Consider the following 25,369-nt stretch of genomic DNA (forward strand, 5'->3'; position numbering starts at 1 on the left):
TATATGGCTGCCAGGAAGGTTCACGAATGGTGGATTTCAAAGCCTTGAGATGCTTGTAGCTGGATAGGCTGAAAAGACGAATAGGAAGCCTCTCACCCACTACAGACATTCTACAGCAGCTGTGTATTCATTAAAGCCCCCAAATCTATCCTTGCAGTGCCCCCCATACACATAATACAAGGGTTAGTACTCAATATGTCTAGGGGTGAGACCAAGGGGCAACCAATGGGGTTACTTACCATAACCCCCTCTCTGGCACTGTCCTCTTACCCCTGTAGCTCCACCCTGTGGGCGGTCCCTCAGTAGGCATCATCAGTACAGTGCGGGGCTATAAACCATACATTGGATGTGAATGGGGCGAGCATACATGAGCAGCTTGGAGGAGACGGCTGCAGTGACCCGGTCCGACCACTAGAGCGAGGCTGCTGTCACAGAGAATGAGGTCACTGATTCCCTGTATTCTGGCACCCCCAGAGTAACCCATGTAGTGCAGGGGGCCCCACGGCAGGTTTTGTGTCCCCGGAGTGGGGTTTTAGTACATCATCATGTGTTTGTATTTCTTATAAATGCAATCAGTGTAAATCCAGGTCACATGTTTGCGTTTGATGCGTGCGCACGTCCTGGATACAGTCCATTCATTTGATGGGGCTGCTGTCCTCATGAGAAATGCAGTGAAGAAGTCCTCAAACCTTGTTTTATAACACGTCACACGGAACCACGGGGTTTTACACATGAAACCATCACATTTATTGATGCGTGGGGGGGCCATTACCATTAGGAATGAAATGCAGTCCTATGCATCTACCAGAGAGCGGCACATTTTACCTGGAACACGCGTGATCGTGCACCCAACGCATGTGCAGTTCCTTTACAGCAGAGCTCAGATTGGGAAAGGGAGAGGCAGCGTAAAGAGCCAATCAGTTTGCTTGCAGTGTGTATGTGATAACTGGGAACATATGAGTGTGTGGGGAAGGCAGATGTGTTTTATTCTACATTTAGGTGCATTGCAGGCCATGTAGTGCACTCTGCTGTGATTGGTTCATCAGGACAGACGTCAGAGGAGAATGAACAAACTGACCCAATCAGCAGAACATCCCTCCTATGGCGGCCGTACGTGGCTCCATACAACTGATTGGTCAATGTCTGATCTGACTAAAGGATTGAATGGGAAATGTATGAACAGAGACAAAGCCGACACGGCTGAATAACGAGTGACAGACAGTGACGGGTCGTCTCATTGTGATGGAAAATCACATCTGATTTATATTCTTCTTCATTCATCAAACAATGATCACTGAGGGAGGTTCCTGGCATCTCTGCACACCCTTGTTGATCTACAGGTACAATAATGCCATTGATTCATGCGGTACAATTGATTATTTTCCTTCCCACACAACCAATCAGCTTGGGTCAATGGAAACCTTTCGCTCAGCGCTCCGCCATCTTTGTCTGGCTAGATGGCTTTGTTGAATCAGACATTGATCGTTCAGTTTGATCTCACTGTGTATGGGCACTCTAAGATAGTTGCCCCAGAACAAGTGTTCCCATCTGCCCTCTATTCTTGTTCTGGGGCCAACAGTCACATTTTACATTTCCCGTTATCTTCTATTTCACGGCATTTCCCCAGCAAGACTTATTTATTACTGCCACTACATGTCCTTTGTCTGTTAGCCAGCATCATTCAACCCACTTCATCTGAGCCCAGGTCATCCTGGGCTTGCTACCACCTGTGAATAGACACTGAAAGGAGAAGCAGCAGAGTAATGAACTCATCTCATCACTCTGCTCTCTCCTCCTGTCAGCATGCTTCTGTCAGCATATGACCTGATTGGCTCCTTGTATTGTAGGGAGGCCATCAGCCCTGTAAGCTCCCGCTAGAAATGTGATCTGACCTCCCACAGGTAGTCTGTCCTTCCTATATACTGGGGAACCTCTCATTTGTCCATATATACCCAATAAAGGACCGGCTATTAGCACCAGAAGACTGAGCTGATACTCTGCCTGGTGATGATTGTTCATTCATTTTATGTGGAGCTGCTGTGTCCTGATAACTAGAGATGAGCGAATCGAACCAGGCGAACCGGAATTCGATACGAATTGCAGGAAAAATTCGATTTGCGTCGAATCCGAAAATTTGCCTACTTCGGGTGCGCGAATCGAATTTTTCCCGATCAGCCGGCAAAAGTGTCCCTGCAGAGAGCTCCGCTATTTCTGACATTTCTCTGACAGTTCCTTCACATGTACAGCGGTTGAAACATTGTATCTATTAGTTTCCATTTAGGATACAGATGTTTCAACCGCTGTACATGTGAAGGAGCTGTCAGAGAACTGTCAGAAATAGAGGAACTCTGCACATACACTTTTTGCCGGTTTGGAATTCTTATTTTCATCCTACTTCTTCTTCTTCTTCATCCTCATCCTCAGAAGAAGAAGAAGAGGATGAGGATGAAGAAGAAGAAGAAGAAGTAGGATGAAAATAAGAATAATTCCAAGCCGGCAAAAAGTGTATCTGCAGAGCTCCTCTAAGTGTATCTGCAGAATGTCATTTATGGAAACAAATAGATACAATGTTTCAACCGCTGTATGGAGTGAGTGTCCCAGAACTGTCAGAAATAGCCTAAGAAATAGCGGAGCTCTGCAGATACACTTTTTGCCGGCTTGGAATTCTCCTTCTTCTCATCCTTCTTCTTCTTCTCATCCTTCTTCTTCTTCTCATCCTTCTTCTTCTTCTCATCCTTCTCCTTCTTCTCATCCTTCTCCTTCTTCTCATCCTTCTCCTTCTTCTCATCCTTCTTCTTCTTCTCATCCTTCTCCTTCTTCTCATCCTTCTTCTTCTCATCCTTCTCCTTCTTCTCATCCTTCTTCTCATCCTTCTCCTTCTTCTCATCCTTCTTCTCATCCTTCTCCTTCTTCTCATCCTTCTCCTTCTTCTCATCCTTCTCCTTCTCCTTCTTCTCATCCTTCTCCTTCTTCTCATCCTTCTCCTTCTTCTCATCCTTCTTCTTCTCATCCTTCTCCTTCTTCTCATCCTTCTTCTTCTCATCCTTCTCCTTCTTCTCATCCTTCTTCTCATCCTTCTCCTTCTTCTCATCCTTCTCCTTCTTCTCATCCTTCTTCTCATCCTTCTCCTTCTTCTCATCCTTCTCCTTCTTCTCATCCTTCTTCTCATCCTTCTCCTTCTTCTCATCCTTCTCCTTCTTCTCATCCTTCTCCTTCTTCTCATCCTTCTCCTTCTTCTCATCCTTCTCCTTCTTCTAATCCTTCTTCTCATCCTTCTCCTTCTTCTCATCCTTCTTCTCATCCTTCTCCTTCTCCTTCCCCCTCTTCTCATCCTTCTCCTTCTTCTCATCCTTCTCCTTCTCCTTCTTCTCATCCTTCTCCTTCTTCTCCTTCTCCTTCTTCTCATCCTTCTCCTTCTTCTCATCCTTCTCCTTCTCCTTCTTCTCATCCTTCTTCTCATCCTTCTCCTTCTTCTCATCCTTCTTCTCATCCTTCTTCTCATCCTTCTCCTTCTTCTCATCCTTCTCCTTCTTCTCATCCTTCTTCTCATCCTTCTCCTTCTTCTCATCCTGCTTCTCATCCTTCTCCTTCTTCTCATCCTTCTCCTTCTTCTCGTCCTTCTCCTTCTCCTTCTTCTCATCCTTCTCCTTCTCCTTCTTCTCATCCTTCTCCTTCTCCTTCTTCTCATCCTTCTCCTTCTCCATCTTCTCATCCTTCTCCTTCTTCTCATCCTTCTCCTTCTCCTTCTCCTTCTTCTCATCCTTCTCTTTCTTCTCATCCTTCTCCTTCTTCTCATCCTTCTCCTTCTTCTCATCCTTCTCCTTCTTCTCATCCTTCTCCTTCTCCTTCTTCTCATCCTTCTCCTTCTCCTTCTTCTCATCCTTCTCCTTCTTCTCATCCTTCTCCTTCTCCTTCTTCTCATCCTTCTCCTTCTCCTTCTTCTCATCCTTCTCCTTCTCCTTCTTCTCATCCTTCTCCTTCTCCTTCTCCTTCCTCATCTCCAAGGGCATTTAAATTAAAGGTACAGTGTTCTGCACTAATTTAAAGGCTCTCTGAAGCCTAGAAACCCTTTTTATAAGTTATCTTCGTAGCGAATAAATTCGCATCGAATCGAATTTCTTCCTGAAATTCGCCGAATCAGCCGAATCGAATTTTTGAATACTTCGCTCATCTCTACTGATAACCATCTGAATGATGGCAACTCTTCATATTTACAACTGACACTCTGACCACATTATTAGGGTTTGGTGACATTTGGACTTCTCTTTTATCCTCTTTGATCTCTTCCTCTGGATATACATTTGGACCCCTCTTTTTTTCCACTGTGATGTCCCCCTAGATATACAGACAGACCCCTCTATCCCTGTGATCACCCCCAGAAATACATTTGGACCCCTCTTTTTCACCGCTGTGATCTCCTCCTAGATATACAGACAGACCCCTCTATCCCTGTGATCACCCCCAGAAATACATTTGGACCCCTCTTTTTCTCCGCTGTGATCTCCCCCTAGATATACAGACAGACCCCTCTATCCCTGTGATCACCCCCAGAAATACATTTGGACCCCTCTTTTTATCTGCTGTGATCTCCCCCTAGATATACAGACAGACTACTCTTTTTATCCCCTGTTCCCCCCACCCCCCGGATATACGCTGCTCAAAACAATTAAAGGCAGACTTTGTAATCAGAGTATAGCATAGTCAATGTAACTCCCGGGATATTGATCTGGTCAGGTAAGTAGCAGAGGGGGTTGTTCATCAGTTTCAGCTGCTTTGGTGTTCATCATGATTGGATTCCAGGTTTTGAACTAAGAATGATAATTCTATTTGACACAAGAGATAACGGCCTTAATTTGGACCTGGGATTCCTCAATCATTATCCCACAGTTTTATGACTCCCTCTGTGAGTGTTATTCCCCCCCCCCCAGTCTTTGCTTTCTTTACTGTGTCTTATCTCTAGTCTTTCTGTTTTTTTATTTGTTTTTTTTCTCATCCCCACATCTCTTCTAACATTCTGCTAAAACTTTGTAATAGTACTGCTTGGACCCTGAATAAGGGGACATACCCAAAAGCTTGTCCTCAAAATTGTATGTTAGTGCAAATAAAAAAAGTATCACGTCAGTACTCAATTGGTGTTAATGAAATTACCAACAGGTGCTTTAGATGGGCAACAGTGAGACAACCCCCAAAACAGGAATGATTTTACAGGTAGAGGCCACTGACATTTTTTCCCTTCTCATCTTTTCTGACTGTTTTTCACTAGTTTGGCATTTGGCTCGGGTCAGTGTCACTACTGGTAGCATGAGGCCATACCTGGACCCTACAGAGGTTGCACAGGCAGTCCAACTCCTCCAGGATGGCACATCAATACATGGCATTGCCAGAAGGTTTGCTGTGTCTCCCAGCACAGAGCATGGAGGAGATTCCAGGAGACAAGAGCACAGAGGAGATTCCAGGAGACAAGAGCATGGAGGAGATTCCAGGAGACAGGCAGTTCCTCTAGGAGAGCTGGACAGGACCATAGAAGGTCCTTAACCCATCAACAGGACCGGTATCTGCTCCTTTGTGCAAGGAGGAACAGGATGAGACCTGCCAGAGCCCTACAAAATGATCTCCAGCAGGCTACTGGTGTGAATGTCTCTGACCAAACAATCAGAAACAGACTTCATGAGGGTGGCCTGAGGGCCCGACATCCTCTAGTGGGCCCTGTGCTCACTGCCCGACACCATAGAGCTGGATTGGCATTTGCCATTGAACCCCAGAATTGGCAGGTCCACCACTGGCGCCCTGTGCTTTTCACAGATGAGAGCAGGCTCACCCTGAGCTCATGTGACAGACATGAAAGGGTCTGGAGAAGCCGTGGAGAACGTTCTGCTGCCTGTGACATGGTTCAGCATGACCGTTTTGTTGGTGGGTCAGTGATGGTCTGGGGAGGCATATCCATGGAGGGACACACAGACCTCTACAGGCTAGACAATGGCACCCTGACTGTCATTAGGTATCGGGATGAAATCCTTGGACCCGTTGCCAGACCCTACACTGGTGCAGTGAGTCCTGGGTTCCTCCTGGTGCAGTGGATCCTGGGTTCCTCCTGGTGCAATGGATCCTGGGTTCCTCCTGGTGCAGGGGGTCCTGGGTTCCTCCTGGTGCAGTGGGTCCTGGGTTCCTCCTGCTGCACTACAATACCCAGCATCATGTGGGGAGAGTATTCAGGCAGTTCCTGGAGGATGAGGGAATTGATACCATTGATTGGCCCACACGCTCACCTGACCTAAATCCAATAGAACACCTCAGGGATGTCATGTTTCGGTCCATCCGACGCCTCCAGGTTGCACCTCAGACTGTCCAGGAGCTCAGTGATGCTGTGATCTAGATCTGGGAGGAAATCCCCTAGGACACCATCCGTGGTCTCATTAGGAACCTCCCCCGATGTTGTCAGGCATGAATACAAGCACATGGGGGTCACACAAACTACTGAGGACCATTCTGAGTTGCTGCAATGACATTTCAGCACAATGGTATGACAGGCGGTGCCACCTGTGAGACTCGGCATGTGAAGGTAAAATTGCCGCACTGTGAAGCTAAGCATGGAGGTCACAGCATTGTGTACTCACCCAATCAGCTGCTTTCTTCATTTAGAGGTAGGTGATCAGGGGGCGGGTCTGTGACATCATCCTCTTCTAAGCCCCTCCCATCTGACCGTGCCCATTACTCTCCATGACATGCCGAGCAGAACTTGGTTTTCATGTGATGGGCATTGGGCTGATTTGTGTTCCCCATGGATTGAATTATTAGGTGTAAACCAGGCAGATGGCTTGTTCTGGGGATTGTCAGTGATCACATGTCCTGTTATATGGATTCAATATCCATCACTCAAACAGGGGCACCCACTACCCACCAGGGACTGCAAACCACCAAGGACCTCAGGCTACTATCCCACCTGGGATCGCAAGCCCACCACCCCACCAGGGACCACCAGCCCACCACCCCGCCCTCCGGCGCGCTGTCCCTCTGGTGAAACTCCGGCGACCCAACACCTCCTGATGCCGGGCCCTCATCACCTCCTGAAGCTGTGCACTCAACGCTGGGACTCCAGCACCCCTGACGCCGGGCCTACAACACCTCCAATCACCGCGTCCTACGGCTCGTCCAGCCGCCGCACCACAGTGCCCACCGATGCCGTGCCACAACACCCATGAACGCCGGCCTACAGCACCCACAGACTGCAACCAGCCAGCTGCGGCCCCAGCCGCCCACCACTCCCTCTCCCCTCCTACGATTGGACACTGATGAACTCCGTCATGGCATAACAGACTCTCCCCATCCTCACGTCCTCCCGTTCCCATGCCACCTTCCTCACCCTCCTCCTTCTCTTAACTGCTGGTGACATCTCCCCGAACCCTGGCCCTCCATCTCCCCACTCCCCTTCCCGGCACCCCCCTACTCACACCAACCACCGCAACCCCCTCAATCTCATATCTGCCCCCCTCCTCCCCACATCCACCCCTCCCTTCTCGGTTGCACTCCTGAACGCCCGTTCGGTTTGCAACAAGCTCTCCTCCATCCACAACCTCTTTATCTCCCACTCCCTCACCCTCCTAGCGGTCACCAAAACCTGGATCCAAGCCACCGACTCCACCTCCCCTGCTGACCTCTCCTATGGAGGCCTCGTCTGGACCCATTCACCTAGACTGAGCGGAGGCAGAGGGGTCGGTATGCTCCTACCACCGCTGAGCACCTTCCAGGTCCTCCCTAACCCCCCCTCCCTATCCTTCTCCTCCTTTGAGGCCCACTGCATCCGGCTCTTCTCTCCCACCCCCCCTAAGGATTGCGGTAATCTATCAGCCTCCTGGTTCCGCATCCCCCTTCCTAGACGACTTTGCCGCCTGGCTTCCCTTCTTCCTCTCTGAGCTACCGGCCATCATCCTAGGCGACTTCAATATCCCGATCAACGCCAACAGCCCAGCGACTTCCCAACTCCTCCTTCTAACCTCCTCCTTCGCGCTCACACAGCACACTCAGTCCTCCACCCACTCCAACGGAAACACCCTGGACCTCATTTTCTCCCACCTCTGCACCCCCCACGACTTCACTAATTCCCCCTTCCCCCTCTCTGACCACCACCTCCTCACATTCTCCATCTCCCCCTCCCTCAACTCCCCCCCGAAGCGTCTAACCATCACCCGCAACCTCCTGACCCATCTCCACCCAGCAGCTGACCGTCTGTATGACAGTATCCTCCCTCTGTCATGCCCTGACCTGGCCACTACTGCATACAACGACTCACTGCCCTCGACTCCCTGGCACCCCTAACCACGCGTAACATTAGACCCCGACCGCTTCAACCCTGGCAAAATGACCACACAAAATGCCTCAAACGATGCAGTCGCGCGCTGGAGCGCTTATGGCGCAAAACCAGATCCCCTCACGCGTTCTTCCTCTATAAAGCCGCCTACCTCGCCTACACCACCTCCCTCCACGCCGCCAAGCAAGCCTATTTCATAACCCTTATCAACACCCTCTCCACCTGTCCTCACCGGCTCTTCTCTACTTTCAAATCCCTGCTCTCTCCCCCCCCCCCCACCGAGCACCTCACTCACCGCCCACGAGATTGCCAATCACTTCCAAAACAAGATTGACGCAATCCGTAAGGACATTGTCAACTTGCAATCCACCTCTCCACCCAGCCTCCCGCCCTCCTTCAACCCCTCAACCCTCCCCTCCCCTGACCTCATAGCCGCACTACCCCCCACTATACCTAATGCCCCGCACATCATCACCTCCCCAACACTCAGCTCCCTCAGCCCAACTACCTCTGAGGAGGTCTCTAAGGTCTTCACTGAAGCCCTCCCTACCACCTGCCCCCTGGACCCTGTCCCCTCACAGCTCCTCCATTCACCCCCCTTCCATCATTCGCTCCCTCACTCATATCTTCAATCTCTCCCTCTCCACTGGCACCTTCCCCTCCCTTCTAAAGCACGCACACATCACCCCCATACTCAAAAAACCCTCCCTTGACCCCACCAACCTTAACAACCTTAGACCCATCTCCTTGTTGCCCTTCACTTCCAAGCTCCTTGAGCGACTGGCCTACAATCGCCTAAGCGCCCACCTCACTGATAACAACCTCCTTGACCCCCTACAGTCCAGCTTCCGTCCCTTGCACTGCCACCGAAACCGCCCTACTTAAAATCACCAATGACCTGCTAACCGCCAAAGCCAATGGCCACTATTCTATCCTTCTGCTCCTCAACCTCTCCGTGGCCTTCGACACTGTTGACCACCCTCTCCTCCTTGCCAAACTGCACTCCCTTGGCATCAAGGACGCTGCTCTCTCCTGGTTCTCCTCCTACCTTTCCCAACGCTCCTTCAGCGTCACCTACAACACTGCCACCTCCCCCTCCCTCCCCCAAGGCTCTGTGCTTGGGCCCCTCCTCTTCTCCATCTATACCTCCTCCCTTGGCAAACTTATTCACTCCCACGGCTTCAATTACCACCTCTATGCCGACGACACCCACATTTACCTCTCCACCCCCCACCTCACCCCCTCACTCTCTGCCCGCATCGCCCACCTCCTAAACGACATATCAGACTGGATGTCGCTCCATTTCCTCAAACTTAACCTATCCAAAACCGAGCTCCTGGTCTTCCCCCCCACCCCGTGCCCCCCCCCCCCATCTTCTCCATCACTACTAACAACGCCACCATCACTCCCACCCCACACGCCAAAGTCCTGGGTGTCACCCTGGACTCCCACCTCTCCTTCCTACCCCACATCCAACTGCTATCTAGATCATGCAGACTCCACCTCCGAAACATCTCCAAGATACGCACATTCCTCACCCCAGACACCACCAAACAACTCGTACACTCCCTCATCATCTCACGCCTGGACTACTGCAACTCTCTCCTCACTGGCCTACCCAAACGAACGCTATCCCCACTCCAGTCTATCCTGAACTCAGCGGCAAGACTCATCCACCTCACCAACCGCTCCACATCTGCCTCCCCCCTCTGCCAATCCCTTCATTGGCTCCCGATTGCCCAACGCATCAAGTTCAAGCTGCTAACCCTGACCTACAAGGCCATTCACAACGCCGCCCCAAACTACATAACTGACCTGATACCCAAATACTACCCTACCCGTGCCCTCCGCTCCTCACAGGACCTCCTGCTCTCTAGCTCCCTGGTCTCCTCCTCCCACGCCCAATTGCAGGACTTCTCCAGAATAAGTATAAATCAGCACACGTATATATATAAAATCCTCAGAAATCCCTTAAAGTCATATCAATATATGCCTGTCATATCAATACTCACTGCCCTCGACTCCCTGGCACCCCTAACCACGCGTAACATTAGACCCCGACCGCTTCAACCCTGGCAAAATGACCACACAAAATGCCTCAAACGATGCAGTCGCGCGCTGGAGCGCTTATGGCGCAAAACCAGATCCCCTCACACGTTCTTCCTCTATATATAGATCCCCTCACACGTTCTTCCTCTATATATAGATCCCCTCCCACGGCTTCAACTACCATCTCTATGCTGATGACACTCAAATTTACCTCTCCACCCCTCACCTCACCTCCACTTTCTCCGCCCGCATCACTCACCTCCTAAACGACATCTCTGACTGGATGTCGCTCCATTTCCTCAAACTCAACCTCTCCAAAACCGAGCTTCTCGTCTTCCCTCCTGCCCGCGCCCCCCCCCCCATCCTATCCATCACTACTAACATTACCACCATCAATCCCGCCCCGCAAGCCAAAGTCCTTGGGGTCATTCTGGACTCTAACCTCTCCTTCCAACCTCATGTCAAATCACTGACAAACACATGCAGGCTCCACCTCCGCAATATCGCCAAAATACGCACCTTCCTTACCCCAGACACCACTAAACTACTCGTACACTCCCTGATTATCTCACGCCTTGACTACTGCAACTCCCTCCTCACCGGCCTACCCCAGTGCAAACTCTCCCCGCTTCAGACCATCCTGAACTCAGCTGCCAGACTCATCCACCTCACCAGCCGCTCCACCTCTGCCACCCCCCTCTGCCTCTCCCTCCACTGGCTCCCTATCGCCCAACGCATCAAATTCAAACTACTCACTCTGACCTACAAAGCCATTCACAACACTGCCCCTAACTACCTCACCGACCTGATTCCCAAGTACCACCCTACCCGTACCCTTCGCTCTTCACAGGACCTCCTTCTATCTTGCTCCCTGGTCTCCTCCTCACACGCACGTCTGCAAGACTTCTCCAGGTCCTCCCCCATCCTCTGGAACTCACTACCCCAATCCATCAGACTGTCACCTTCCCTCCTCACCTTCAGGCGCTCCCTGAAAACCCACCTCTTCAGGGAAGCCTACCCCACCCTCACCTAACTGCTGCTCTCCTTCATTCCTCCTACCACTCCATCCCCCACAGCCACTTCCTCCTGTACCACTACCCCCTCCCTCCCAGATTGTAAGCTCGAAAGAGTAGGGCCCTCTTACCCCTCGTGTGCTGTTCGTAGCTGCTGTAATGTTTCATGTATTGTCCCCCCCTCTATTGTACAGCGCTGAGCAAACCCTTTGGCGCTATATAAACTCAATGTAATGTAATGTAATGTAATGTAATATCCTTCCCCTGAAGTACTAATAAAACATATATTCATTGACTTAAACCCAAAAACCCACAATTATAGTGAAAAATCAAGACCCAAAGAGATTACCCAAAAATAAAAAATATAAAAAATATATATAAAAGAACAAAAATAAAATAAAGTCCCAATATGCAAAGTGTCCAAATAATGTGTCCAAACAAAGATCAATTTCTTGATAGGAAGACGCTTCCTACTCCACTGAAGAAGATGCAAATCAATCACAGGTGCTCTTCAAATACCTCAAAAAACAAAATCTCAACATAGTATATTACCTTTTAAATCCCAGAACTAAAGTGCCACACGTGTATCATGCAAAAAAACACTCCAGTGTCACAGCACTCATGTGAAAAAAAAAAAAATATTGATAAATATCACTGCAAACTATATATAAAGTGCATAATTACCCTAAAACAAACAGATTCCAGCTTGTAATCAACCACATATGTACAGAGTGTCCTTAGATTGGTGTCCTCTTGTTCCTCAGGACCTCACAAACAGACCAGGAATCAGTATGTGAATTATAATCATATATAACATTTATTGTAGCCACTTACATATAAAAACGATAAGATCAGCAAGACAGCATCCAACTCCTCATGCCCAGTATACGATCCCCTTTCCGTGTGTAGAGGGTCTCCCGATCACCAGGTAATTCCCCCTTGCTACTCCTATCCAGCACTATCACTTTGTAGCTCTGGGGGACACCTGAAGTGCACCGTTACTCTCCAGACCTCCAACACACAGGGATTCCAGAATCCAAAATGGCTGCCGCAGCACTTCCGGGAACGTCACGTGCCCTGGACGCGTTTCGTCTCTTCCGGACTTTGTCAACAAGGACTTTGTTTGCAGTGATATTTATTAATATTTTTTTTTTTTCACATGAGTGCTGTGACACTGGAGTGTTTTTTTTGCATGATACACGTGTGGCACTTTAGTTCTGGGATTTAAAAGGTAATATACTATGTTGAGATTTTGTTTTTTGAGGACTTCTCCAGGCCTTCCCCCATCCTCTGGAACTCTCCACCCCAATCCATGAGACTGTGGCCTACCCTCCTCTTCAGGGAAGCCTACCCCACCCTCACCTAACACCCGACCTCACCTAAGAACTAACCTCCTCCACTCCTCCCACCACTCCATCCCCCACAGCCATCTCCTCCTGTACCACCTTCTCCTCCCTCCTAGATTGTAAGCTCGAAAGAGCAGGGCCCTCGCACCCCTCGTGTAGTGTATTGTCACTGTCTTGTCTCATGTTCTGTCCCCCCCGCTACTGTACAGCGCTGAGCAAACCCTTTGCTGCTATATAAATACTGTATAATAATAATAATCCTAACAGGCGTCTTTCATTTTTCAGGATGTCAGGAAAAACATGTCCTCCGTCAGTAAATGTTCATGTTGTGTCAGTAATAAAAGTCCCGGAGGGTTGGGAACCCTGCAAGGGGGGCAGAGATATGTGACTGCCTAGTCCAGCCTTTCTCAGCCAGGGTTCCTCCAAAGGGTTCTAGGGCTTCCTTGTCACTTCATTGGGCTGTATATGGAAGTGTCACCGACCAGCCGTTTCTGGATACACAGCTTTGTCATCATTGCACACACACAGGATTTTGTTTTCATTCAATACATTTTTTATTGTAATTTCACTTTCAACAAGATTACAAAAATAATCAGGAAATAGTAAAGGCAGAAATCTGATTGGTCAGGAAGATCCCTTGTCTGGAATGTGGGGGCGGAGTCATTATTATTGGTGTACAATACAATACGCAACGTGTTCCATTATTATAACAAAGTATTGTAGAAAAGATCCCAACATAGAAAATGGGGGAAAGGAGGAAATAAAGGCGGATATGAAGGGGAATCTGTGTACGGGGAACACCTTAACAATCACCACCATTTTATTCTCCAGGGCCTCTGATGTCACAGAATAGATGTTTGGGGGTTTATCTCATCTTCAGGACCAAAATCTGCATTTTCTCATGTGTGCAAAATCATGCAGAAACAGCTCTGGCAGTGAGAGGGTTAATGTGGGCTAGATGGGATCACTCTGCTGGGGTGACATTAGAGCTCCCCCTAGCTGCAGCCTGGTAATAACATTGCCCTCCATCGATTGGACATAATAGTGGATTTTTCCTGAAATACAGCAATCACTAATGGCACAATACCACATTATGGCCACTAGATGGAGCCAAAGGAATCAGAGTGTGAAATAAAGTATGCCTAATATTCGTCATGGCCGGGCGAATGTCACTCACATTCCTTCTAACTTTTTTTTTTTTTACTAAACCTCTAAGTGTTTGTGAAAGCTTCCACCATAAATATACTCAGCCAATGAGAGGCGATGACTCCATATTTATTACAGGTACTTCTATAGCACTGTCCATTTATACATAAATTGTTCATTCCCATCAGTCCCCGCCCCCGAGGAGCGTACAATCTAAGGTCCCTAACTCACATTCATACATACACATACTAGGGGACAATATACCTACCAGCATGTCTTTGGCATGTGGGAAGAAACCAGAGTACCTGGAGGAGACCCATGCAGGCACAGGGAGAACATGCAAACTCCAGGCAGGTGGTGCCATGGTTGGGATTCAAACTAATGACCCGAGTACTGCCAGGCAGAAGGGCTAACCACTGAGCTGCTATCAATAGCCAACCCGGTCCCACACTTCATCCATGTCTTTGGGGACCTCTGATCTCCTTATGAACTGTTTCTTCCATGATGAAGATCAGCCATGGAGTATATCTGAGGTGTATATCAGGGTGTGCTTCTTCCCCACATGAGAGCTGGGATGTCCAGCAACATTCATCTAGAAGACATTTCCCGCACTCAAGGCACTAATACACCTCCAGGGTTGTGTGGGACCCCTGATGTGCAGGAAGACAGGACTTCAGTGAGGAACATTTCCCTCACTCAGGACAGGAAAGTGGCTTCTCCCCCGTGTGACATCTCTGATGTTTGTAAAGATTGGACTTCACTGAAAAACATTTCCCACACTCAGGACAGGAATACGGCTTCTCCCCCGTGTGAGATCTCTGATGTGTGTAAAGATTGGATTTCTGTGAAAAACATTTCCCACACTCAGGACAAGCATATGGCTTCTCCCCCGTGTGAGATCTTTGATGTGCGTGAAGATTAGACTTCTCTGAAAAACATTTCCCACATTCAGGACAGGAAAATGGTTTCTCCCCCGTGTGCAATCTCTGATGAATACGAAGACTGGACTTATCAGAAAAACATTTCCCGCACTCAGAACAGGAAAGTGGCTTCTCCCCTGTGTGAGTTCTCTGATGACTGTAAACATGGAACCTCATTGAAAAACATTTCCCGCACTCAGGACAGGCATATGGCTTCTCCCCCGTGTGAGATCTATGATGTCTGTAAAGACTGGACTTGTCTGAAAAACATTTCCCACACTCTGCACAGGAATATGGCTTTTCCCCTGTGTGAGATCTCTGATGTCTGTAAAGATCAGACTTCTCTGAGAAACATTTTCTACACTTAGGACAGATATAAGGTCTTTTCCCTGTGTGAGATCTTTGATGCTTAACAAGATCTGATTTTGCTACAAAACTTTTCCCACACTCAGGACAAGAAAATGGCTTCTCCCCCTTGTGAGATCTCTGATGTCTGGAAAGATTGCACTTCTGTGAAAAACATTTCCCGCACTCAGGACAGGAATGTGGCTTCTCTCCTGTGTGAGATGTTTTATGCTCATTAAGACGACATTTAAAACGGAAACATTTCCCGCACTCAGGACAGGAATACGGCTTCTCCCCCCTGTGAGTTCTTTTATGCACATTAAGATGGGATTTATAACAGAAACATTTCCCGCACTCAGTACAGGAGAAGCTCTTCCCTATTGGAAGGCCGGCCTGGTCCCGCACAGTCTGAGGTTCCTCAGGATATGAGGAATCCGATGGTCCATCTACACTGGGTGGTGCCGGATGGACATTGGAGGGAGCCGGGTTTTCTCCTGGACTATACTGTGTGATGTCCTCATCTTCTACTTCACAGTCTGGAGACAAAGTGAGACAATCCTCGGAGGTTTTCCTCATCTCCCGGCCATGGACTAAAATACAAAGACAAAGAGGATTACTAGACAGGAGCTGATTGGTTCCCCCAAACCAGGACTCCGCCCACATCAGGCAGCTTGGTCTCTGAGGAGTTTACAATTCCACCCTCAAGGGAACTAGGAAATGGCTCCTCTGATCTCCTACCAGGTCATTTCTTTATTCATGGACCTTAGTCAGAGAGTGAGGAAACAACCAGAACTGTCTTTTATAGGAGGGACAGTGATGAGGGGATTATAGGATGAGGGTCCCCACCCCCTCTATCACTCATCGCCATCTTCCCAACACAAGAAGTACTGCACTTCCTTATTTAGTCCATGATTTAGTCATGAAGAACAGCGGGGCTGAGCCCCACCAGAGGTCAGAGAGTGAGGATGGGGGGAGAACAACCAAGATGAAGACTGGACTGATCCTGAAGACCACCATCATTGGGGTATTGACTCCTCCCTCATTATCACTTTCTGTTTAAGGGTCCAAAGTTGGAGGATGTTATCACATTATTATCACCATGTAAAAGTCTGTGCTCCAATCACATCATCCGATATAAAATGTCCAGCTGGGAGGAAATGGGTGGAAAATAATTAAGGCCTAAAGTGAAGGAAATGTGTATTTGCTCCCCTGCTGATGTTGAATGGTCGCCCCTCACACAGAAATGATCGGTCTAACAATTGAATGTTCGGTGTAACACCGAGAGACAGAATACAACAAATTCAGCAGAAATGCGTCTAACAAATGATGACTGATCTGCATGTTCATGAGGGAAAGAAGGATTGGATCCCCTTCACAAAACATGACTTAGTACTTGGTGGCAAATCCCTTGTTGGCAATCACAGAGGTCAGACGTTTCCTGGAGTTGGCCCCCAGGTTCGCACACATCTCAGGAGGGATTTTGGCCCACTCCTCTTGGCAGATCCTCTCCAAGTCATTAAGGTTTGGTGTATGACGTTTGACAACTCGAACTTTCAGCTCCCTCCACAGATTTTCAATCGGATGAAGGTCTGGAGACTGGCTAGGCCACTCCAGGGCCTTAATGTGCTTCTTCTTGAGCCCCTCCTTTGTTGCCTTGGCCATGTGTTTTGGGTCATTGTCATGCTGGAACACCCATCCACCACCCATTTTCAATGCCCTGGCTGAGGGAAGAAGGTTCTCACCCAAGATTAGACTGTACATTGCCCCATCCATCGTCCCTTTGATGCGGTGCAGTTGTCCTGTCCCAAAGCAGAATGTTTCCACCACCATGTTTCACAGTTGGGATGGTGTTCTTGGGGTCATAGGCAGCATTCCTCCTCCTCCAAACAATGAGTTGAGTTGATGCCAAAGAGCTGGATTTTGGTCTCCTCTGACCACAACACTTCCCACCAGTCCTCCTCTGCATCATTCAGATGTTCAGTGGCAGACTTCAGACGGGCCTGGACATGGGCTTTCTTGAGCAGAGGGACCTTGCGGGCACTGCAGGATTTCAGTCCTTGTCGGCGTAGTGTGTTACCAATTGTTTTCTTGGTGACTGTGGTCCCAGCTGCCTGGAGATCATTGACAAGATCCTCACGTGTAGTTCTGGGATGATTCCTCACTGTTCTCATGATCATTGACACTCCACGAGGTGAGATCTTGCATGGTGCACCAGACCTAGGGAGACTGACACTTGTTTTGTGTTTCTTCCATTTGTGAATGATTGCACCAACTGTTGTCACCTTCTCACCAAGCTGCTTGGCCATAGTTTGGTAGCCCAGTCCAGCCTTGTGTAGGTCTACCATCTTGTCCCTGACATCCTTGGACAGCTCTTTGGTCTTTGCCATGGTGGAGAGTTTGGAATCTGATGGTTTGATTGCTCCTGTGGACAGGTGTCTTTATACAGGTAACACAATGAGATTAGCAGCACTCCCTTTAAGAGACTGCTTCTAATCTCAGCTTATTAGCTGTATGAAAGACACCTGGGAGCCAGAAATCCTGCTGAATGATAGGGGATCAAATCCTTCTTTCCCTCATGAACATGCAGATCAGTCATCATTTGTTAGACGCATTTCTGCTGAATTTGTTGTTGTATTCTGTCTCTCAGTGTTACACCGAACATTCCATTGTTAGACCGATCATTTCTGTGTGAGGGGCAAACATTCCATTGTTAGACCGATCATTTCTGTGTGAGGGGCGAACATTCCATTGTTAGACCGATAATTTCTGTGTGAGGGGCGAACATTCCATTGTTAGACCGATCATTTCTGTGTGCGGGGCGAACATTCACCATCAGCCGGGGAGCAAATACACATTTCCTTCGCTGTATGTAATGTACAACTTATCATACAGGATACAAAAGTTAGGACTAAACAGTATTCGTTTTCTTCTATATTCATCTGGTGATCTAGCCAGTAAATCTGTTTTATAAAAACTCTGCAGCAGAATGTATCAGTTCCAGGGATGAGGCAGACCATTTACCACTGACAGGGGTCTTACAATGATCAGCTTTCATTTATTCATGTAAAACTTTTATCCCAAAAGAAAAAAACTGTTTGATGAAACTGATTATGAAGTGTGAGCTGGAGTTTGGCTTCAATTAGTTACTGTTTTAAATCTGCTAATACATCTAACACTCCCCTCCCCCCAGACTGACCATGCTGCTGCCTCCACAGCGGGGGCACTCTAATACAGAAGGTGTGTTACTGGCCAGATCACCAGGAGAAAACAGGGAAAAAAGCCAAAGAAAAGGAATGCAGCCGCCACCTCATCCTATGTCCAGTGATAGCAGTGACTTCTACTGGCCACAGTGAGACATCACAAGACAACCTAAACTTAGGGAGAAACCAAGTGAAGAACTATACAATCAGCCTGAGCCAAGTACAGCCCAGCCACAAACTAAACCCACATAGTACCTCTATTCAGGACAAGGGGGCCACACTAATAAATAGTGTAAGGATCACATCAAATTGGTGTTTAGTAATCAGAGATCACTTACAGTGGTTGTAACCCTCAGACATGGAATATGAACAAACATATCCCTCTACAGTGTGTACTTGTCTCACTCCAGAGCACTAAGAGTCATTTCTTTCTGCTGTCTCCTTCCTCTGCGATCAGCATGAATCACTTCTGACAAGTCTTCCTGACACCAAGAGAAAAAATGTGAAAGGGGAGAAGCTCCAGCACACAGCCTGTGATTGACAGCCTCAGCTCTGTTCCTGTGTGCTGTGTGTACCTTCCCTCCAATCACCTTTAGAGCTCACCTCACTGAACTCTGCAGAATGTGACTTTATCTCTCTGTCTCTTTTTTTCTGACTTCTCAGACAAGCTGTATACATTCTGGGCTTTGAACAGTTGTAGAGAAGAGATTGCTGCAGATAAAAAGGTGCAACATATGTAGGATTTGTTTTATCTCTGTGTATCACCTGAGGCCAGTCACTGCACTGAGTATATGGAGGGATTACAACCACTTTAAATGTCTACTGTAGACAAGTTGCAGAGATCCCACACCGCTGCCTCCCATCTCCTGAGACTGCACTCAGTGACTTGGGTCTGAGACACTACAGACATATCCCTCCACCCGGCACAGCCAGCAGATAACAGAGCAAGGAACCCTGGGAGAATTGTCCTGTCAGAGATCTTACTAGATCCGGGCATGGAGCAGAAGATCAATAGCACACACCCCAGGTGCCTAGGTCTAGTAACATCTATGATGAAAATGAACATTTTGCTGCCAGCTGAACCCCAGAACCTCCATAAATCCAGTCTAGATACATAAATTGTGTCTGCAGCACAGAGAAGGAAGATTATCCGAGAGAAATCCAGGAATACAGGACGGGGAACACAGCTCAGGAAAGTGACCAGGGGATTACAGGCTGATATCACCCAGTCCCCGCCCTACTCTGGACCAATCAGTGAGCAGTATGGGTGGAGGAATGGATTTAGTGTTCATGACCCACCTGTGCTGATCTCTGTAGGAGTGTCCTCCTCTATAAATGTCCCCGTTATTCCATCCTCCTCCATAGACTGCTGATCATCCCTCACATACGCCTCTTCTTCTTCAACCTCAAATTCTCTCAGGATTCCACTCTGAATATATAATAAAAATGCCATCAATGGTAACAATGCAGATAATGTACAGATCCTAATGATACTATCAGTGATTGTTCCTCATCTACCTGATGATGGTGAGGGATGGTGTGACCTTCCTGTGTGGAATCCCGGGAATACAGAGGACGGGGACATCTCTCTGGTGGGTTCCCATGACTGGATCCATCTGTAGGAAACACACACACTGACTGAATCCATTGTTTCTATGTGTTTATCAGATGATGGGGGATCTAGGTGGATCCTCCGTACTGCTCTCTCCTTTACAATAAAGTCTCCTCTTACCCGGTGATGTGAGGGGCGGCTGATTGTCCATCATGACGTCCTTGTAGAGATCCTTGTGTCCTTCTAAATACTCCCACTCCTCCATGGAGAAATAGACAGTGACACCCTGACACCTTATAGGAACCTGACACACACAATGATACAGTCACCATCCAGACACATCCCTTGTCTGTTACTGGAGAATGTCCCAGAATTCCCAGCACCGCTCACCTCTCCTGTCAGCAGCTCCATCATCTTCTTGGTGACTTCTAGAATCTTCTGCATGTTGTGTCTCTCAGGGTTTAGGGAGTCACATGGAGGCACTGTGATGGTCATATGATCACCTGACTTCAGAAGAGGAAATCTCTGTATTGAGGAACCAATAAGAATATCATGTTAGAATCCCAGAATCCTCCTCACCTCTCCGGTCAGGTCAGGTCTGTGTGATGTCATGTGACCTCCCAGAATCCTCCTCACCTCTCCGGTCAGGTCTGTGTGATGTCATGTGACCTCCCAGAATCCTCCTCACCTCTCCGGTCAGGTCTGTGTGTAGGAATCGTGCACACAGAGACTGACGCGGCCCTCCGTTTTGTTAATAATTTTCTATGTTATACCATTTCTAACTCCCAAAGCAGGCTACCCCCTCCATCTTGTAGATCTCTCATCCCCCTCCCTCGCTGTGGGGTGACATGTGGCCTGAGTGATGAGAAGGGTCACTGAACTTCAAAAGACCTTCCAAGGGGTCGTAAACACAGACTTACTTTTAAAAACTCACTTTACTTATAAGTTGATATCTTCACGTAGGACATAACTACCTAAACATGGAGCCTATATGCGGAAGGCTCAGATTGAGGCCATTCTCCTGGTATGTGACACCACTTAGCTGACCTACAGAGAAAAGCAGAAAAGTATATCTCTTGAACCATTTAAGTGCATATTTCATGTTTCATCTCTAACCATTCTGCAGATGTGGCTGAGTATTAATATACTAGTGACCAGGCCGGCAAATGTACCTAGGAAAAGTTATGAGCCAAAATATAAGCTAGGAGAGATTCTGCTTGTAACTTAGGTCTCCACCCAACACCCCTCCCCAAAAGGAGACCATTGGTTACTACTCCAAAGAGACACCCTGCTGGGATTTGCTAGAAAAAGGCTGTTATGCTTGGAGTGTGGATGAGAGAAGAGAAGAGTCTCCTGCTTTTAACATCGAGACTAGCAGTAGAGCCAAGAAATTGGCTCATGAGACTTGAAACTGCATAACCCAAGGCTTTTTGGCTAGTACTTATCTACATAAACTTCTGTTATCTCTTTGCTGTGTTATTGCTCTCTATATATTTATATATATATTGGTTACATCTTTTTTCTGTAAATATTTTTATTGCACCCTTTTGACCTTTTAGTAATAAAACTTACTTTCTGAAAGTGTTGAACTGTTTCTAAAGCTCTTTAATGCAACTTCTTCCTGCCACTGAAGAGCGCTACTGTATGTGTTTAACCCTCTGTATAACCTGTCTGCAGTGACAGTGGTATACAGATGATTATTTCAACCACCCTAGTGTTATTGCTGATATTGCCGAGTTTCCTCTTTCTCTGTACAAAAAGGAGGTGGTGGCAGTGTGAAGGGTTAATTGCGTAATTAACCTGACCCAGTAACTATCGTGCTCAAGATGCCGGTACATAGATTTGTGGTCCAATTAGCTGGAAAATCAATGTGCAGGGTGCAGCTGGGCGTGGCACTGTTACGCACCTGACATCGCGGTTTTAGATTGGCTAGTCCTTTGGTCACGAGTCTGGTGAGAGGGGCAGAGATTTGATATCACAATCGTCACACTGTGTATTATTAATAGAGATAAGAGTGATGTCATGTGACCTCCCAGAATCCTCCTCACCTCTCCGGACATGTCTGTGTTTTTTTTAATACAGATCAAAGGGATGTCATGTGACCTCCTAGAATCCTCATCTCTCCGGTCAGGTCTGTGTTTTATTAATAGAGATGAGAGTGATGTCATGTGACTTCCCAGAATCCTCCTCACCTCTCCGGTCAGGTCTGTGTTTTATTAATAGAAATGTGAGTGATGTCATGTGACCTCCCAGAATCCTCCTCACCTCTACAGTCAGGTCTGTGTTTCATTAAGGGATACGAGTGATGTCATGTGACTTCCCAGAATCCTCCTCACCTCTCCAGCCAGGTCTGTGTTTCAATAAGGGATACGAGTGATGTCATGTGACCTCCCAGAATCCTGCCCACCTCTCCGGTCAGGTCTGTGTTTTATTAAAAAAGTTGAGTGATGTCATGTGACCTCCCAGAATCCTCCTCACCTCTCCGATCAGGTCTGTGTTTTATTAATAGAGATGAGAATGATGTCATGTGACCTCCCAGAATCCTCCTCACCTCTCCGGTCAGGTCTGTGTTTTATTAATAGAGATAAGAGTGATGTCATGTGACCTCCCAGAATCCTCCTCACCTCTCCGGTCAGGTCTGTGTTTTATTAATACAGATAAGAGTGATGTCATGTGACCTCCCAGAATCCTCCTCACCTCTCCGGTCAGCAGGTAGATGATCTCCAGGGTGAGGTTTAGTATCTTCTCAGTCATGTGACTCCGGTCCTCCTCCATCCTCATTGGTGCCATCATGTGATCTATACAGGTCTCCTTGTAGACGGATAACTTTGGGAAATGAAAGTAAGAATGATTTGGATGGTATTGGTCACACAATAATAGGATGTGGATGTGAGGGGGGAATAGGAGGGTTGCTGGACATTGGAGAACTACTTCCCCCATGGGAAGACAGTAGTCTGGACTGTTTAGCATTTGCTACATTTTGGAGGTCCCAGGACCCTCTTGTCCTGCCAGATCAGAAATCCCCTTTTCTCTGTTGGGTTTGTTTGGTCTCTGAACTATTTTTGAAGAGTTTTAGATCTGCAGACAAGGAATGATAAATCTGATCCTTCCTATGACTTGTTTGCTCTGAGGCAGTGCTGTGAGGTCAATGTCGGCTCATCATGATGTCCAGGAAGGGGAACTTGATGACTTTTGGCCAGAGTTGCTGCCTAATCAGGACAATTGGCAGAACTCCGGCTGCAAGGTTCCAATCTGTGGCAGCCTGCTGACTGACAGGAGTGATGTCACTGTCACTCTCTGCAGTAAGAGAAGGGATTGGATGGGATAGCAGGAGGATGGTGCTGGTTGAGTATAGAGCTGTGAGGAAGGAGCCTATTCTCTTCCCTCCAATGACAGCCTAGTGTGGGTAGAAGGAGGACAGCAGGGGGGAGCTGTTTGGTTCCCAAGTATACTGTAATATCCAGGACATTGTACAGAGTGGCGGTGGGTTCCTGGGGCTCTGAATTCCAGCACCGGGCACTGCCAGAGCCTGTGTCATGGGAAGGTATTGGAGTGTCTCCTGAAGATGTTCAGCACTGACCCCTGACTACCTTTTAGTAAACAATGCACCAACAGACCTCCTCAAAGAACAGGTGCCCACCAAGGGGTGAAGGATTGTCCTTCTGCATTCCATTTGGTATCTTGGAATACATTATTTGACCAGTGAGATGGTAAGAAGGTGAAGGTTGTCTTCCTTTCCTGGTAGGAGTTCTGTAAGAAGGTCTGGAAAGTAAGTGCAGGTAAGAGGACAATTAGAGACCAAGAGCCCCCCTCCCTGCCTCAGTGTCCCCCTGAGCCTGAAAAACTTCTCTTTCCTCAGAGCCCTGCTCCCCGCCAACCCTATCAAAGACCCAGATCCCTTCAGCTACTCTACCCCCTCAAAACCCTTGAACTCCACTGCCCCCTAAGGGGCCCCAAAGTCTCTCATCCTCAGTAATCCCTGAGAGACCCCTCAGCTCCACTACTTCCCTCAGACCCCTCAGTATTTCTCTCCCTCTGACACCAATGATGGAACATGTTCTTCATGGCCGGCTGGGGAATGTTTTCTTCCTCCTTCCCAGCAATGTAAGGGGCTCTATGCTCCATACTCCTGACCCCGGCACTCCATCATTGTGTTGGCTGCATAGTGTAATGATTGCCCATTGGCTGCCTGTGTAGTGTCATCATTGCCCTTTGTAGGCCATGTATGGTCAGGATGGTCCTTGTCTTGTCTATTTATTGTCAGTGCTGTTTGTTTAGAGGACCATATTACTAGAATTTATCTCCACAATGAGGAGAATGTTCCGGCCCCGGAAGTGGGGGAATGTTCTGCCCCTGAAGGGGTTCATCTGGGTTCCCACACTATATATGTGTGTATCATCATCTGCTGGAGATAAAAGACATCACAGTGACTATGGAGGAAGAGGACGGACGTGACTATGGAGGAAGAGGACAGACGTGACTATGGAGGAAGAGGACGGACATGACTATGGAGGAAGAGGACGGACATGATGATGGAGGAAGAGGACGGACATGATGATGGAGGAAGAGGAGGGACGTGACTATGGAGGAAGAGGAGGGACGTGACTATGGAGGAAGAGGAGGGACGTGACTATGGAGGAAGAGGACGGACGTGACTATGGAGGAAGAGGACGGACGTGACTATGGAGGAAGAGGACAGACGTGACTATGGAGGAAGAGGACGGACGTGACTATGGAGGAAGAGGACGGACGTGACTATGGAGGAAGAGGACGGACGTGACTATGGAGGAAGAGGACGGACGTGACTATGGAGGAAGAGGACGGATGTGACTATGGAGGAAGAGGATGGACGTGACTATGGAGGAAGAGGACAGATGTGACTATGGAGGAAGAGGACGGACATGACTATGGAGGAGGAGGATGGACATGATGGGGAGTTACTGGGTGTAAATATAAAATAACATCTTATTACCTCCTCTGCTGCTACTTTGACCACTGTCTCCTCACTTCTTCTTATGGTATGGAACTTCCTGTCTTTATTGCAGATGACTTCCTGTCTTTACCTGACATCACTTCCTGTCTGTGTTCTATAATAACTTCCTTTCTGGATAGAAGTGAGATCACCACCTTGTGGAGTTCAGAGGAACTGCAGCCCCGAGAAACATTAAAATATCCATTCCTGTGGTTTCCATGAAAGATCAAAAATAACTAAAAAATAACTGAGAAAAAATAAATCTAGCTCTTATGCAACCAACTATTTATTTTCTAATATTTTTATTGAAATTTTTCAAGTTACAGAAAATGTAACAGACAAGTGTCATGTTATAATATAAGGTATGAAATATCCCCAACAAACAGGCGGATGAATAAACAACAGACATCCCGCAGGGAAGCAGGAAATGTGTGCAATAATGACTGGAGACGTCACATAGAACATTCCCAGCATTAAGTCCACCTTGTACAGGGGAAGCAATAATAGGAGACATATGGATC

The 25,369-nt window shown here is 47.8% G+C and overlaps 1 pseudogene; it reads right to left on the reverse strand.

Annotated features, from left to right (window-relative positions):
- Positions 1-13,243: 13,243 nt before the first annotated feature.
- LOC149441813 (uncharacterized) overlaps positions 13,244-25,369 on the reverse strand; it is a 32,966-nt pseudogene continuing 20,840 nt past the window's right edge.

Source organism: Staurois parvus, unplaced genomic scaffold, assembly GCF_062004578.1.
Source record: "Staurois parvus isolate SC_StPar_1 unplaced genomic scaffold, SC_StPar_1.0 ptg000942l, whole genome shotgun sequence".
Taxonomy (NCBI): domain Eukaryota; kingdom Metazoa; phylum Chordata; class Amphibia; order Anura; family Ranidae; genus Staurois; species Staurois parvus.